Here is a 15529-nt window from a genome sequence, read left to right as displayed (position 1 = left end):
ATTTGGGCTTAAAACTTTATTGGGTGCCAGCTAATTTTGGCTTAAATCTTTTCATGAGTGTCAGATAAACCAGGCTTAAATTTCATTGGATGCCAGATAAATTGGGTTTAAATCGTTTCATGAGTGCCAGATATACCACCTTAAATTTCATCAGTAATAGATAATTTGGGCTTAAATTTTATTGAGAGCCAATTATACTAGGTCTAAGTTTCATTGGTGCTAGCTATACTGGACTTAAAACATCATTAGGTGACAACTAAGTTGGGCTTAAATTTTTTCATGAGTGCTAGCTAAATTGGGCTTAAAACTTCATTGTTACCAACTAGACTAGGCTTAAATCTTCATTTGTGTCAGCTATACTAGGCTTAAATCTTTTCATGAGTGCAAGCTAAACTGGGCTTAAAATTTTTTATGGATACCAGCTAAGCTTGGCTTAAATTTTCATTGAGTGCCAGATAATTTGGGCTTAAATCCTTTGATGAGTGTTAGCTAAAATGGGCTTAATTCCTATCGATGCTAGCTAAACTAGGCTTAAATCTTTTTAAGAGTGCCAGCTAAATTAGGCTTAAAATTTTTATGGATGCCAACTAAGTTGAGCTTAAATTTTCACTAAGTGTAGATAATCTGTGCTTAAAACCTGGATAGGTTTTAAATTTTTCTGGACAATTGATGATCCTTACTAAGATTGAAAAAGGTGAAAATTATCTCTCTCAATGGATTGAATGATTTTGTACCTAAAAATTTCTGTTGATTCAAAAAGGACTTCACAACTTGAAGGGGATAAATGAGGTGTATATTTTTTCAACTAATCTAGGCTTACATGCCAAGTAGACTAGGCTTATGTGCCAGTTAATTTGGGCTTATGTGTCAGCTAATTTGGGCTTATGTGCCAGTTTTACTAAGCTTAAATTTTGATTAATGCCAACTAAACTAGGTTAAGACTTCATTGGTGCTAGATAATTTGAACTTAAAACCTGGGTACTAGCTACTAGCTAAACTAAGCTTAAATTCTCGAGAATTGGCAATCCTTATCAAAAATAAAAGTGGTGAAAATTTTCTTTCAAACTAGATTGAATAACTAGCACACTGAGGTTTTTATCCATTTAAAAGGGTTTCTCCACCAAAAAGAGATAAATGAGGCATATACTTTTTCCATGCAAACTCACAAATGAAACATAAGTTTTTTCAAAACATGAATCCCTTGAAAATCAAACAAGTTAAACATTTTCTTTAGCCTTGAAATGTGACATTTTGATATATGTCAAAGTTAGCTGTAAAGGCTTGAGATTTTAAAGGTTATTTGAGAATGAAAAAAAGTTAAGATTTTCGAAATCAACCCTTCTCAAACTTTTAGGGCTTTGATATTTTAGATCTTTCAAAAAAGTTTGGCTTATCCTTATTCAGTATCCACCTCATTTAGTATTGGTATGGCTTTCAAAGTTTACTCTAGATTGCCCTTTTGTAGGGTTTTACCCCAGAGCCACATTCATTTTTTTATTTTCTATTTTTTTCTTTTCTTCTTTTTTTGATTTTTTTAATATTTTGGATTGATTATCACACCATGCACTTAAAAATTCAAACTTAATAAAAAAGGGTTAATGGTCTAAATAGAAAATTAAGTAATAAAGAGGGACCAAAAGGTTCATGGGTTTTAGGGCCATTTTTCCAATAGAAGCTCTTCAATTTTCAAGCATCCATGCTTGATCTAATATGGACTTTTCATAGGATGTAACATATGCTAAAGATCGAGGTTGCCAAAGAAAAGGATAAATAGGCCTAAAGCAAGTGTTTAAAGGTAATTAAAACCAATGATCATTCTTTCATTTGAAGGATTCACTCTAAAGTATATTCCTTTTCATTTTTTATGCTTTTAACCCATTCATTTCATTTCATCCTCTTTTTCTTTCTTTGTTCTTATTCATTTTATTTTCTCTTTTTCCTCACCTTTTCTTTTGTATTCTTTCACTAAATGGATTCAAAACTTTTATGAACTTTTATATTGGGCCTTTGGCCTAACACATAGGATTCTATTTGGACATCACCATTTTTAAACTCTTGAATGCAATCCTTTTGCCTCTCAATGTGGAGAGTGATCCTTAGTTAGGGCTTATTTGGAAAGAATTCAATAAGGCTCAAAGGGATAACAAAGGATAAATTTCTACATTCATGAAAGAATGATGAAAGATGGCCATTTGTCACTTCAAGAATGATCACTTAAATCGAAAAGTAGTTTCCTTTAGGAAAATGAACTTGAATAAATAATTTTTTATTCCAAAAATTTTCCCTCTCTTCTTGGTTTTTTTTACTAACTTTTTGGTTCTCTTGACTTTTTTTTTTGGTTTTTCATTTTAGGCTATTGTTTTTTTATTTCTTTTCCAAAATTTTGGATTTATCAAGACTTTATTTGGATTTATTTGAATTTCTTAAGTGCATAATGTCATAACCAATTTTTTTTTTATTTTTTTTCCTATTTTCTATTTTCTTTTTTGTTTTTAGATGCCACCTATAACTCATGCCTAAATTCACTTTGCCAGTAGTATGTTTCATGGAAGATGCCCCATTTTAACAAACCACCTTTATGAATGTCATTGTAAGAAAAGAGTCATATTGGAATGAATAAGAAAAAAGGTTATATGAATTAACCCATTTATTGTTCAATAGACTTTCAGACAATAATTTTTTTTACTTCTAGTACATAATAAACATCATTCAAAGTTAAAGTTTTTCCAAAAGTGAATTCAAGGTCAATAGTCCTTTTGCCGTTGATTGTTGTTGTAGAAGAATTTCCCATGTAGAAGAAATTGTCATATTCACTTGGTTTGAATGTTGTGAACGTGTTTTTATCCTTGCACACATTTTTTGTTACTCCAAAATCAACCCACTAAGATTCATCATTTTCAAGCATGTTGATCTTGAAAATCATGGCAACAAATTTTTCAAATGTTTCCCCTTTTGAGGAATCATTTTTCTTCTATAGCAATTGACATTCTTTCTTGAAATGTCTTGGCTTACCACAATGGTAGTATGAGCCTTTCTTATTCTTCTTGAATTTAGGCTAGGTAGCAATTTGCTTAAACTTTGACTTCTTTTTGTCAGGCTTTTTAATGTCTATTTCCTCCAAAACATGAACTTTGGCATCATTAGAACCAAAATTATGTTCTTGCTTTCTTTTTTCCTTTTCAATTTGAAGACGATTAGCCAAAGCCTCAAGAGTGATTTCTTCTCTTTTATGTTTCAAACTTCTTTTGAAACCCTTTCACGATGGAGGAAGTTTGTTTATTATAGAGGACACAATAATTGTTTCATCCATGCTTATATTATACTGTTAACATTGATTAAGCATTCTTTCAATTTCACGTAATTGTTCAATCAAAGAATGACCATCAACCATAGGAAAATTATTGAAATGACTAATGAGAAATTTTTTACTTATTGCATCCTTGGTCATATACTTGGTCTCCAATTTGTCCCATAACTCCTTTGTAGTAGCCTTGTTTTGGTAGGTATCAAACAGGTTGTCAGATAGACTATTTAGAATATGGCTTTTACACATGTAGTCTACATTATCTCATTTCTACCTTTCTCTTGTTGCAGCAATAAATTCTTCTATTTCATTTTCTTTTGGCCTGAGAGTAGTCAGAACATATACAACCTTTAAGGTTAAAAATAGAAAATGCATATTCTTCTGCCATCTTCGAAAATTGCCACCATTAAAACAATCCAGTTTGACAAAACTAAAAGCCAATTCCTTGAGTGTTGCTTTAGTAGTCATTGTTTAAAAATATGCACTTATCTTAAGGTTTTATTCGATTTAACAATGGCTACTAAAACTCAGGGAATTGGCTTCTACTTTCGTCAAATTAGATCATTTTGATGGTGGCAATTTTCAAATATGGCAAAAGAAGTTGAGTTTTTTACTTTCAACCTTAAAGGTTGTATATGTTTTGACTACTCCTAGGCTAAAAGAAATTGAAACAAAAGGATATATTGTTGTAACAAGAAAAAAACAGATAAGGGATATACAAACTATATGTGTAAAGGCCATATTCTAAATAGTGTATCTGATAGCCTATTTGATACATACAAAAATGAGGCTACTACAAAGGAGTTATGGGAGAAATTGGAGACCAAGTATATGATCGAGGTTGCAACAAGTAAGAAATTTCTCACTAGACATTTCAATAATTATCATATGGTTGATACACATTTTATGATTGAACAACTATGTGAAATTGAAAGAATGCTTAATCAGTTTAAACAATATAATATAAGTATGGAAGAAACAATTATTGTGTCCTTTATAATAGACAAACATCCTCTATCATGGAAGGACTTTAAAAGAAGTCTGAAACACAAAAAAAAAAAAAGAAATCACTCTTAAGGCTTTGGCTAATCATCTTTGAATTGAAGAGGAATATAGAAAGCAAGAATAAAATTTCGGTTCTGGTGATGCCAAAACACATGTTTTAGAGGAAAGACAAACTACAAAGCCTGACAAAAAGAAGTTCAAGTTCAAGTAGATTTCTAATGGGCCTAAATTCAAAAAGAATAAGAAAGGCTCATGTTACCATTACGGTAAGCCAGGGCATTTCAAGAAAGAATGTCAATTGCTATAGAAGAAAAACAATTCTTAAAAAAGGGATATTTCTAAAAAATTTGTTGCCATGATTTTCGAGATCAACATGCTTGAAAATAACGAATCTTGGTAGGTTGATTTTGGGATAAGAAAACATGTGTGCAAGGACAAAAGCATGTTGACAACATTTAAACCAAGTGAACATAGCAATGCCCTCTACATGGGAAATTCTTCTATTACAACAATCAAAGGCAAAGGGACTATTGACCTTGAATTCATTTCTAGAAAAACTCTAACTTTGAATGATGTTTATTATGTACTAGAAGTAATGAAGAACTTAGTATCTGGAAGTCTATTGAACAAGTTTGGTTTTAAACTTGTATTTAAGGCAGATAAATTTATTTTGTCTAATGGAGTAATTTTTATTGGGAAAGGGTTTATGTATGAGGGAATGTTCAAACTCAATATTATTAATAAAAGTAAGAATGCTGTTTATGCTTACATGGTTGAATCTTCATATTTATGTCATTATAGATTAGGTCATTTAAATTATAAAAAAATGCATGATATGAGTAAGCTTCTATTAATTCTTGAATTTAGTCAAAACATTAATAAATGTAATAATTGCATGTTGGTTAAGCTTACCAAAAATGCTTTTCCTAAAGTTAAAAGAAATACAAAATTACTTGAGTTAATTCATAGTGATGTTTATGATATGTATAGCTCTCTTACATTATTTGGAAAGAAATATTTTGTCACATTTATAAAAGATTATATTGGATATTATTATGTTTATCTGTTATATTCTAATAATGAAGTACTTGATAAGTTTAAAACATATAAATATGACGTTGAACTTCAGTGTGAATCTTTTATCAAGTGCTTGAGGTCAAAAAGGGTAGAGATTATTATAGTCCAAGTTAATTGAATCCACCAAAATAATCCATCAAGTTATTGCTCCTTATACACCATAATAGAATGGTGTAGCTGAAAGGAAGAACAAGGTCTTAATAGAAATGGTAAATGCAATCTTATCGTATTCTAGTCTTAGACAAGGATTTTAGGGTGAAGCTTCATAAACAGCTTGTCATATACTAAATAGAATTCCTAACAAATAAAAAAAAAAAACCCCCATATGAGCAATGGAAGAAAAGAGATCCAAATCTTAATTATTTAAAGGTTTGGGGATGTAGAGCTGTAATTAATATTATAGATCCCAAAAGAAAAAAGTTAGGTGAAAGAGGAATAGAATGCATATTTATAGGAAATGACAAAATAGTAAAGCATATAGGTTCATGGTTATTCAACAACCTCTCTTTTGTTGTAGCAACAGATTCTTTTGTTTCAATTTCTTTTGGCTTAGGAGTAGTCAGAACAGATACAACCTTTAAGGTTGAAAGTAGGAAATGCATCTTTTTCTGTCATCTTTAAAAATTGCCACCATTAAAATGATTTAATTTGACAAAACTAGAAGCCAATTCCTTGAACGTTGCTTAAGTAACCATTGTTGAACCAAATAAAACCTTAAGATTGTTAGAGCAAACACTAAAAATCTAGAATAACTGCTTTTGGTAAATCTAGAATTTTAAGGAAAAGATCCAAGGCGTGTAATGGTGCCTCTTTCCTTAAGGTTTTATTTGCCCTTACTGTATTATTTACTTAGTAGGTGTACAAAAGGGTTGCAAGCAATAACCTTGAGGATACAATGAAGCCTAGTGACTAACTATGTTTTGCATTGAGAAAATGAATCCACCAAGCAATCATTGATGCATCACAAGATCATTGAACTTCTATATAGGTTTTTGGCAGTAAAACTTTTATAAAAGAAATCTAGAGTTTGAAGAAAAAATGAGAGTTCCAAGAATTGTCTCTATATATTTTTAAAAAGCCATAGGAACCTTTTATAAACATATAAGTATCCTTTCCTACAAGCATGACTATCTATTTTGAATAGACAAAAACTGTCTATTTTTGAATTGTTGAAACTATTCATTTTGAACATTTTTATCTCTTTTTTTTAATAGACTTAACTATCTGTCTTTATTTTCTCTTTTCCAAAGTGGGATTATTTCCCATATTATACTTTTAAAATCTCTAACAATCCCCTACCATTTTCAAAATAATCTAAATTTATGATGACCTTGGAAATCAATTGCAAAAATGAAGGTATCTTTTGATTTGAACCTTCACTTAGTGAAAATAAATTAAAATTAACTAAAATCATATGGTAGACTGTGCTTTGAATTGGCTATTACATTTGGTTAATCGAACTTATCTCACACAATGATTTTAACACCTAATGAATGCTTAGTTAGTGACACATTTATGGCCATGTGTCTGCATCCTCTTTTCATGAGTGTTGTTAGAGCCAATCTCTTAAGCTCCTAGAAAGAAAATTAGCCAAATGGTCTTAAAAAATGTTGAATTTAAAGAAAGGAATTGAATCAAAGAAAGTAAACACATGAATTAACAAGATCAAAGTAAGAAAAGAATGGATCGATCACTTAGCAAAGAGAGATGAATCATCAAGTGCTGTCACTAGTTGATCACTGCCATTGTTGTCACATCTTCAACTGAAACTTTCTAGAATTTTAGAAAATTTCTTGGAATGAATTTGAATGTGAAAATTTCCAAAATTTTAAGGCTATGAATTGAGAGTTTATAGAAAAAAAACTTGGATCAAAACTCAGAAGAATTGAATGAGAACTGATATGGAAACTACAACTAACTTAATGAAGCACTTTGCAAAACAACATTGAGTAATCAATGAAAAAGCATGAAATTGTGCAAGAAAACTTTAAAAAAATGGTAAATTGCATTGCTTAAATTTTAAAGTGCATGAAAATAAATGCAAATAAAGTAAATTTTGCTGGAAAATGTAAAGAATTTTCTCCCAAATAGCTCTTTAAAAAAACAATGAGAAAATTAACGAAAAAGTAAAATGCAAGAAATGAAAAGAATCTAAAAATACCAAAAACTCCCCCACTTTGCCAATCATCCCTCTTATTTATTGGTTAAAGATGATGTGTTCCAACCAATCATATTACAAAAAAAACCAACTAGGATGCCACATGTACAAGATATTTCCATGTCATCCAAGTTTTGCTTCATCCTAGTGGGCTTCTCTTCATTTCACTTCTCTTCATGCTCTCTACCTTTTTTCTTATTAGCCTAAAAAGTCAGAATTATGACCAATTAGAAGCCTCCAAATCACCAACTAAGTAGTTGCCCATTGGCCATTCTCTTTGAATCCAAGACTTGGCACCAATCTCACTTGATCATCAAATGCATTAAGCCGTTGGGACTTAACCCTTGTCTCAATTTTAGGCACCAATCATCCTTCTTTTAATCTTTAATTTCTATCCAATTAGAAGCCACTTAATTTCTAAATTAGCCTTGTAAAAATCTAGAAACTTCTAGCTTAATACAAGCTCCCAAAACTACACCTATGCATTGTATCCATTTTAGCTCATACATCTTTACTGCAAAGATGATAAAGCACTAATGAGTTAGAAAGAATATTTAAGAAAGGAAAACTATGAAGAATAAAACTTGAATTGAAGTTCAATTAAGGCTCAAATAAGCAAAGGAAGTAATGAAGGAAAAGGTAGGAAAAATCTCCCAAGTATGGCGTTGAAGCATAAACACACTAATTTCAGTCAAAGATAGCTTTTTACACCAAAATGTATCCAAAATAAGTCCAAAAACTGCATATTTTCTCTTTTTCCATATTTTTATCTACATATTGAATATTTAACCAATTAGGAGTTTTTTTGCCATATTTTTTCAAAGAACAAGCAAATGTTCATTAGAAATTGCCCAAAAAAGGTATGATAAATTAATAAAATTTTAGTGCAATCCAACCCCCAAACCTGAAGTTTTGCTTGGCCTTATGTAAAATAAAACTAAGCTAGATTAGAAATTAACATTATAGATATCAGAATACATGCTTCAAATATTAGATTCTTAGAAGTTCCTTAAAAATTACATGATCAGTATAACCTAGGAAAAATCATAAACATAGTTTAAACACCAAGACTCATTCATGAGTTAGCTCCCTTTAAAATTTCAATTTCCATGTGTATTTGTGTGAATAGTTAGTCTCATATCAATGTATTTTATTCAATTGAAATTATGCAAACATGAAATTTAACAAATCACCTCAAAGCATGCATAAATTTCATAAGTTTGCTCTTCACATACTCTATCCACTAATGTAGCCATTGTTAGCCATAGATCAATAGGTCTTTATTAGGCTTGTATTGTCAAGCTAAGGTTAAAATATGATAAAGGAAAATTTAGGCTCATAACCCTACACATGCATTACTTAGGATATTTTTCTTTGATGAAAGAGCTTTCATGAGAATTGTACACCCCCAAACCTAAAGTTTTCTTTCTTTCTCCTTTCTTTTCTTATCAAACAGCAACTTCTTAATGATTTGCATATATACCTTGTTATTTTCATATTTTCACCATTTTTTCTCTCTTTTTTTCTCAAATAGAAACTTCTTAGTGATTTGCATATATGTCTAGCTATTTTCACATTTTCACCAATTTTCTTTATTATTCTTTTAAAAAATTTTATTATTTTTTATTTGAAATATGTTTTTAGCTTTTCTTTTCTTCGTTTGCGGACAAAATTTCACCCGTTTTTATCTTTGCAACTCTTAGCACCATCTTTCTCCCAAATGCACATAACTCTTTATTTAACTTTTCAAGATCAAAATGCACATAGGGTAAGGTAGAAAAATAAAGATAATAAATAAAGTCTAGGAAATATCATGTAGGTTAAAACAAAGAAAGGATATACAATAGCTCAAATGGAGTGACTAAGGATAAACATATAAGGGTTAGCTTGAAAGGCTCAAATGATTCAAAGATAGCCTAAATCATATTCTTAGTTAAGTGTAGTCTATATTTTAGCCTTAAGATATACTCAAACAAATTCTAAAATAAGAACATAACCTTAAAGATCAATGCAATCCCATATCTACATAAACCTTAACTAAACATTCCTACATCTCCATAATCAAGTGCTCAAGAATTTGGAAATATCACAATTAAAAATAAAGTACTCAAAAACTCGTCTCATGCTTTCACTACAATTATTCTTTTTGAATAAGTTATATTCAAAGTCAATCAAAGTCAATCAAAGTTTCTATTATTGGATTATGAGAAAATAAAAAATGGAAGTAATATATTGATTCTAAACATGACAAGTTAAGTTGAAAGCAAAAAATTTTAAAAATTTTTAAAAAAATTGCACAAAATTTCTCTCCCTCCAACTTAAGCGACACATTGTCCTCAATGGAAAAATAGAACAATAGATCACAAAAGAAAGAGAGATACTACCCTAAACATCTAAGATCAATTTTGCTTATGTAGCATTCTCTTCATTGTACCACACATTTCTTAAGCTTCTTGATCCTTGTATCTACAAAAGCAAAAAACAACAAACCAAAGGCATTACTTGTTCCTAATAGAAAGAAATATAAAACTAGTCCAAAGTATGCAAAACTAAAATTAAAAACTTGGGTTGCCTCCAAAGAAGTGCTAGTTGTAGTCAAGTTTGACTAACTACTAAATATCTTCATCCTTGTAAATTTACCACACCTTTCTTTGTAGAAGCATCTATCGTGATGTCTTGGGACTCGAAGGTGGATTGACCCAAAAGCTAAACAAAATGAGATAGAGATGCTAGAAAATGCAAAGGATGAATATGGAATGGATACCTTCAAGCCAGGCACCAAAAATTTTTCCTCTATTTCTTTTTCACATTTTTTACTCTCTTTTTTTTTTTTTGTGTTTTTCATGTTTTTAGCTCCTCTTTCATGCAGTAAAAAATCCCCCCTTGAATGAAGAAAAAGCCAAAAAAACATCTTACAAGATTGAATATGGAACCTAGGATTAAAAACCTTCTACTGGCTTATATTTTACCCTTATTGTCATTTCAAGAAACCAACTTTCACCATTAGATCCACCTTCCTAATATGATCTAATGGTCCACATTATTCACTACAAAGGTAAGATTTTTACAATCCCTAAATCATAAGAAAAAAAACCATTCTGCCCTTAGTGTAAGGTTTTTGTTATTTTGGTCATTTTCTTAGAAATCAATGTTCCTGTGCTCATTTTTTAGACTTTTAAGCATAAAAAATAATGAAATATTATGAAAGTGAGATCTGAAAATTTTTGTGAAAATTCAACCTTAGGAAGATCAAATTACGAAAATACCCTTAAAAGGGTATTTTGGTAATTTCACACCTCTCAAGGTACTATGATGCTTCTGAATGAACCAAAATCATCAAACATTATAAATCATGATCTAGAAAGTTTTACAAAAAATCAACCTCTGAAAGCTCAAATTACAAAAATACCCCTAAAAGACATTTTGATTGTTGTTTTACACCTCCCAAGGTACAATCAACATTTTCAACATTTTAAAATCCATCAAATATTATAAAATCATGATCTAGAGCTTTTTGAAAAACTTCAACCTCAAAGAGGTCAAATTATAAAAATACCCTTAAGGGGCATTTTGGTAATTTCAAACCTTTAAGGTGCGATTTGGGTTTTAGTGTATCAAAAATATCAAATAACATTCATTTATAATCTAGAAGTTTTCACAAAAATTTAACTTTGAGAAAGCCAAATGACCAAAAATACCCTTAAATGTGTTTTGATAATTTTACACTTCCCAAAGTGCAATCTAACTTTTTAGTGTTTTAAAAATCATAAATTTCCATTTCAAACCATATTCCATTCAATTTTGTTATGAATTTTGAGGATTGGCCCAAATTCGATATGTTTTTATTGAGTTTAACCAAGTTTGACTGATTTTGATTTTGTTTAACCGATTTTGGCCGAAGTTGACTTTGGGGTATTCAAGTCAAATTGATCCAAAATTTAATTTGAAAAGCTTGGAAAAATGTTGGATTTGAATCGAGTTAGATTTTAAGAACTTTACAAATGGTCAAAAATTTTGCCCAAACAAAATTAGGTGTTTATAACTACCCTTATTTGCATATTTTTGAGAATAAAAAGTAATACAAAGACTAGAGGCACCAATTTTGTTCGGTGTTAAGGGCTGAGAGGAAATGTTTTTGTGCTGTCTCTTGCTTTCATGTTAGAGAAGGTCTTTTTTCTTTTTGTGGGAACCTATTTGAAAATGGATCCTATAAAATAGGCATCAAACTTTAAAAATCTATTTGAAAAAGGCTATAATAAAATAGGCATCAAACTTTTAAAAAAAAAAAATGTTTGAAAAGGGCTCCTATAAAATAGGCATTGAACTTTTAAAAAAATCTGTCTAGAAAAGGGCTTCTATAAAAAAGGCATCAAATTTATAAAAAATCTATCTAGAAAAGGGCTCTTATAAAATAGGCATCAAACTTTTAAAACAAAAGTCTGGAAAAGGCTATTATAAAATAGGTTTCAAACTTTAAAAAATTTCTCTAGAAAGGGCTCCTATAAAATAGGCATCAAACTTTTAAAAAAAATTGTTTAAAAAAGGCTTCTATAAAATAAGCATCAGACTATAAATATATGTCGAGAAAGGGCTCATATGAAATAAGCAGTAAACTTAAAAGAATTTTATCAGGTGCTAGTTAAACTAGGCTTAATTACCTTCGGCATCAGCTAGATTGGACTTAATTCTTGTTAATGCCAACTAAATTAGGCTTAATTCTCTTTGTGCCAACTAGACTAGGCTTAATTCTCATCTCAATGTCAACTAAATTGGGCTTGATTCTTATATCATTCCAAAATTTTTTTATATTCATTCTTTCTATGAACGCATTCTGATTATCACATCTCATTTTTACTTTCACTTTTTTAGCAACCCTTCCTCTTTTGCAGGTTCTCTTTTTTTTTTCTTTTTTTCTTTTCCTATTTTCTTCTTCTCTCTCTTTTTTTTTTTTTTTATAAGAGCTCATATAAACATAGGTAGGTGACTATAAAAATCAATTTTGAAAAGGGCAAATCTAGTTTCAAAAAAGTTTGAAAACTTTCATTTTAAAAGTTGGGTTGTATAGGAAACTTTAGAATAGATTTTGATCTTCTTTAGAGGATTATTTCTCATATTTGGTTTTAGGATTTTTTGTTTTTTTCTTTTTTTTTACAAAAAGGGTTCATTTGTTTAGTGGATTTGTTTCTTCAAGGTCAAACTCAATTTGCATGCAATGTATATGATGAATGCAAGGAAAGCATTATGATTTCAAATTTGTTCATATCATGCCCTTGTATTATAGGAAACAAGATTTTTATGATTACAATTATTCTTCAAATTTGCAGTTCTGGCTAGGCCATCAATAGTCAAACATGACCTATCTAATTGAAGTTTTTTTTCTTTTCTTTTTTCAAAACTTTTTGCCTTGACCTCTAATGGTTATGTTGTGAAATTTTACCAAAAGCATTTTCCTTTCCTTTTTCCCTTATCCCTGTCATTCATCTTTTTAGTCATCCTTTCTGTTTCTCCCATCATTATCCTTTGGTCAATCATCATTCATTTTCCCCCATTCAAATTGATGTCTTTTACTTGGTATCATTTCCAATTTTTCTTCCCTTACTTTTCTTTTCTTTAAGAGCCTAAGTCTATTTATCTCAGTTATCTTAAAACCTTCTATATGCATGTTTCAAGTTTGATTATGAGAATTATCATTCAATATCAACAATATCATGTTAAATGCAACACTTTTTCAATCATTGATGAACAAAAAGGTTTGAATGAAAAGGACAACAAGGTGTTCATTGAAGTTATGGAGATTTGATCTAAAAACTAAGTGGCTAAAAGGGAATGAAAGTATAATTAAGCATAAGAGAAAAGTAAACAAATGAAATGGTAAAGAGAAACTATTTTCAAAACTAGCAAATACTAAACACAGATCATTCATTTTTTATTTTTTTTCAAGAATCTTGTCTCATCAATCTTTTTGAGTAATGCTGACTCATTGGTGGTAATGCTACCCCCTAACTTGTAAACTAATGATCTATCTTCTATTTTCTCTTCTATGAACCAATGAAGATGCCTTTTATTTTTTTCTAGTTCAAGCTTGGAATCCAATTTCCTTTTTTTTACCTAAATCATTTTTTTAAGGTTTTAACTTAGATATTTCCTTTTGTGATCTAGATCGCCTTTTTTGGGTTTTCAACCTGGACCTTCCATTCTCTTTTCTTTTTATTTTTTATTTTTTATTTTTTCCTTTTTTTCCTTTCCATTTACTTTTTTTTCTTTCATTTTATCTTTATCTTTTTCTTTTTCTTTCATTCTTTTCTTTTTTTTCAAGCATAGTATTTCTTGATAGCTTATGAGTTTATAAGACTTGATAGTTCATCTCCATCCAATTTTTCTTAAATCAAGGCTACTTTATAGAATACCTTTTTGACTATATATGGACCTTCCTAATTGGGTGTCCATTTTTCCCTATTATCGTGTTGATTTGACAATATCCTCTTAAGGACTAATTCCCAAGCATCTGGGCTTCATTTTCTTATGATGGGCCCTTATCATTCTTTTTTGGTACATTTGGTCATGTTTGAGTGCTACTAGCCTTTTTTCTTCAATCAAATTTAACTATTCAAAATGGTTATGAACCCATTTAGTTTCCTCTAATTGTATTTCCATCAGAACTTTTAAAGAAGGGATTTCAACTTCAATTGGCAAAACCACCTCCATTTCGTATACCAAAGAAAAAAGAGTTGCCTCTATAGAGGTATGGGTTGATGTTCTATATGCAAGTAAAGCAAATGACAACTTTTCATGCCAATTTTTATACGTTTTAGTCATTTTTTCAAAATCTTCTTGATATTCTTATTAGTGGCCTCTATTGCCCCATTTATCTTTGGATGATAGGGTGCCAAATTATGATGGCTAATTTTGAATTGAGAGCAAACTTTTTTCATCATTTTGGTATTCAAATTGCTAGCATTATTAGTGATAATCCTTTAAGGCAACCCATAACAACAAATTATTTCCTTTTTCACAAATCTGCACACTACTGATCGAGTTACATTGGCATAAAATGCTACTTCCACCCATTTTATGAAATTGTCAATTACAATAAAGATGAATTTGTGAAAGTTTGAAGCTTTTGGGGTGATGGGTCCAATCACATCCATTCCCCATATGAGAAAGGCCATAGAGGTACTAAAACATGCAATGGTGCAAGAACATGGATTTTATTTGCATAGATCTAACAATTATAGCATTTTCTTGCATAATTGATATAATCACTTTCCAAGGTCATCCAATAGTAACCTGCTTTCATTACTTGTTTGGCCATCGTGTGTCATTGGCATGTGTCTGGCATATCCCTTCGTGTACTTCTTTGAGTATTTTCCTTGCTTCTACAGCACTCACACATCTCAATAGAATTTGATCCCAGCTCTTTTTATATAATGCTACCCCATCCAATACAAATCTTATTGCCAATTTTCTCAAAATTCTTTTTTCATTCTTTGATGTGTGTTCAGGATACTTTTGGTGCTTAAGATAATGCATAATTTCAAAACACTAGGGCTAGTCATCAACTTCTTATTCTACACTCACCTAATGTGCTGGGAAATCAAAAGTTTGTATTCTAATAGGTTAAACTTCATTGTTTGCATTCATTTTGAACATAGCTTATAGCTGATAATGTGGCCTGAGCATCAACTATTTGGTTTTCTTCTTAGGCACATGTTAGAATTGAATGTCTTCAAATCGCTTTACCAATCGAGTAATAAATTTTTGGTATAACACCAACTTTAAATTCTTTGTTTCCCATTCAATGTTTAGTTGATAAATTATTAATGCCGAATCCCCGAAGACTTTTAAAACCTTGACTTTTCTATCTAGAGGCATTTACAATCCTAAGATGCATGCTTCATATTAAGCTATATTGTTGGTGCAATAAAAGGATAATTTTGTAATGCCAGGGAAGTATTCTCCTTTAGGAGAAGTCAATATAGCTCCAA

General features: G+C 30.3%; 1 pseudogene; it reads left to right on the top strand.

Annotated features, from left to right (window-relative positions):
- Positions 1-3673: 3673 nt before the first annotated feature.
- LOC149514262 (uncharacterized) lies at positions 3674-4403 on the top strand (annotated as a pseudogene).
- The last annotated feature ends 11126 nt before the right edge of the window (positions 4404-15529 follow it).

The sequence above is a fragment of the Durio zibethinus genome, chromosome 16 (assembly GCF_047325235.1).
Source record: "Durio zibethinus cultivar Kanyao isolate XHJ-2024 chromosome 16, ASM4732523v1, whole genome shotgun sequence".
Classification (NCBI taxonomy): domain Eukaryota; kingdom Viridiplantae; phylum Streptophyta; class Magnoliopsida; order Malvales; family Malvaceae; genus Durio; species Durio zibethinus.
This window is presented reverse-complemented; position numbering and strand designations above follow the sequence as displayed.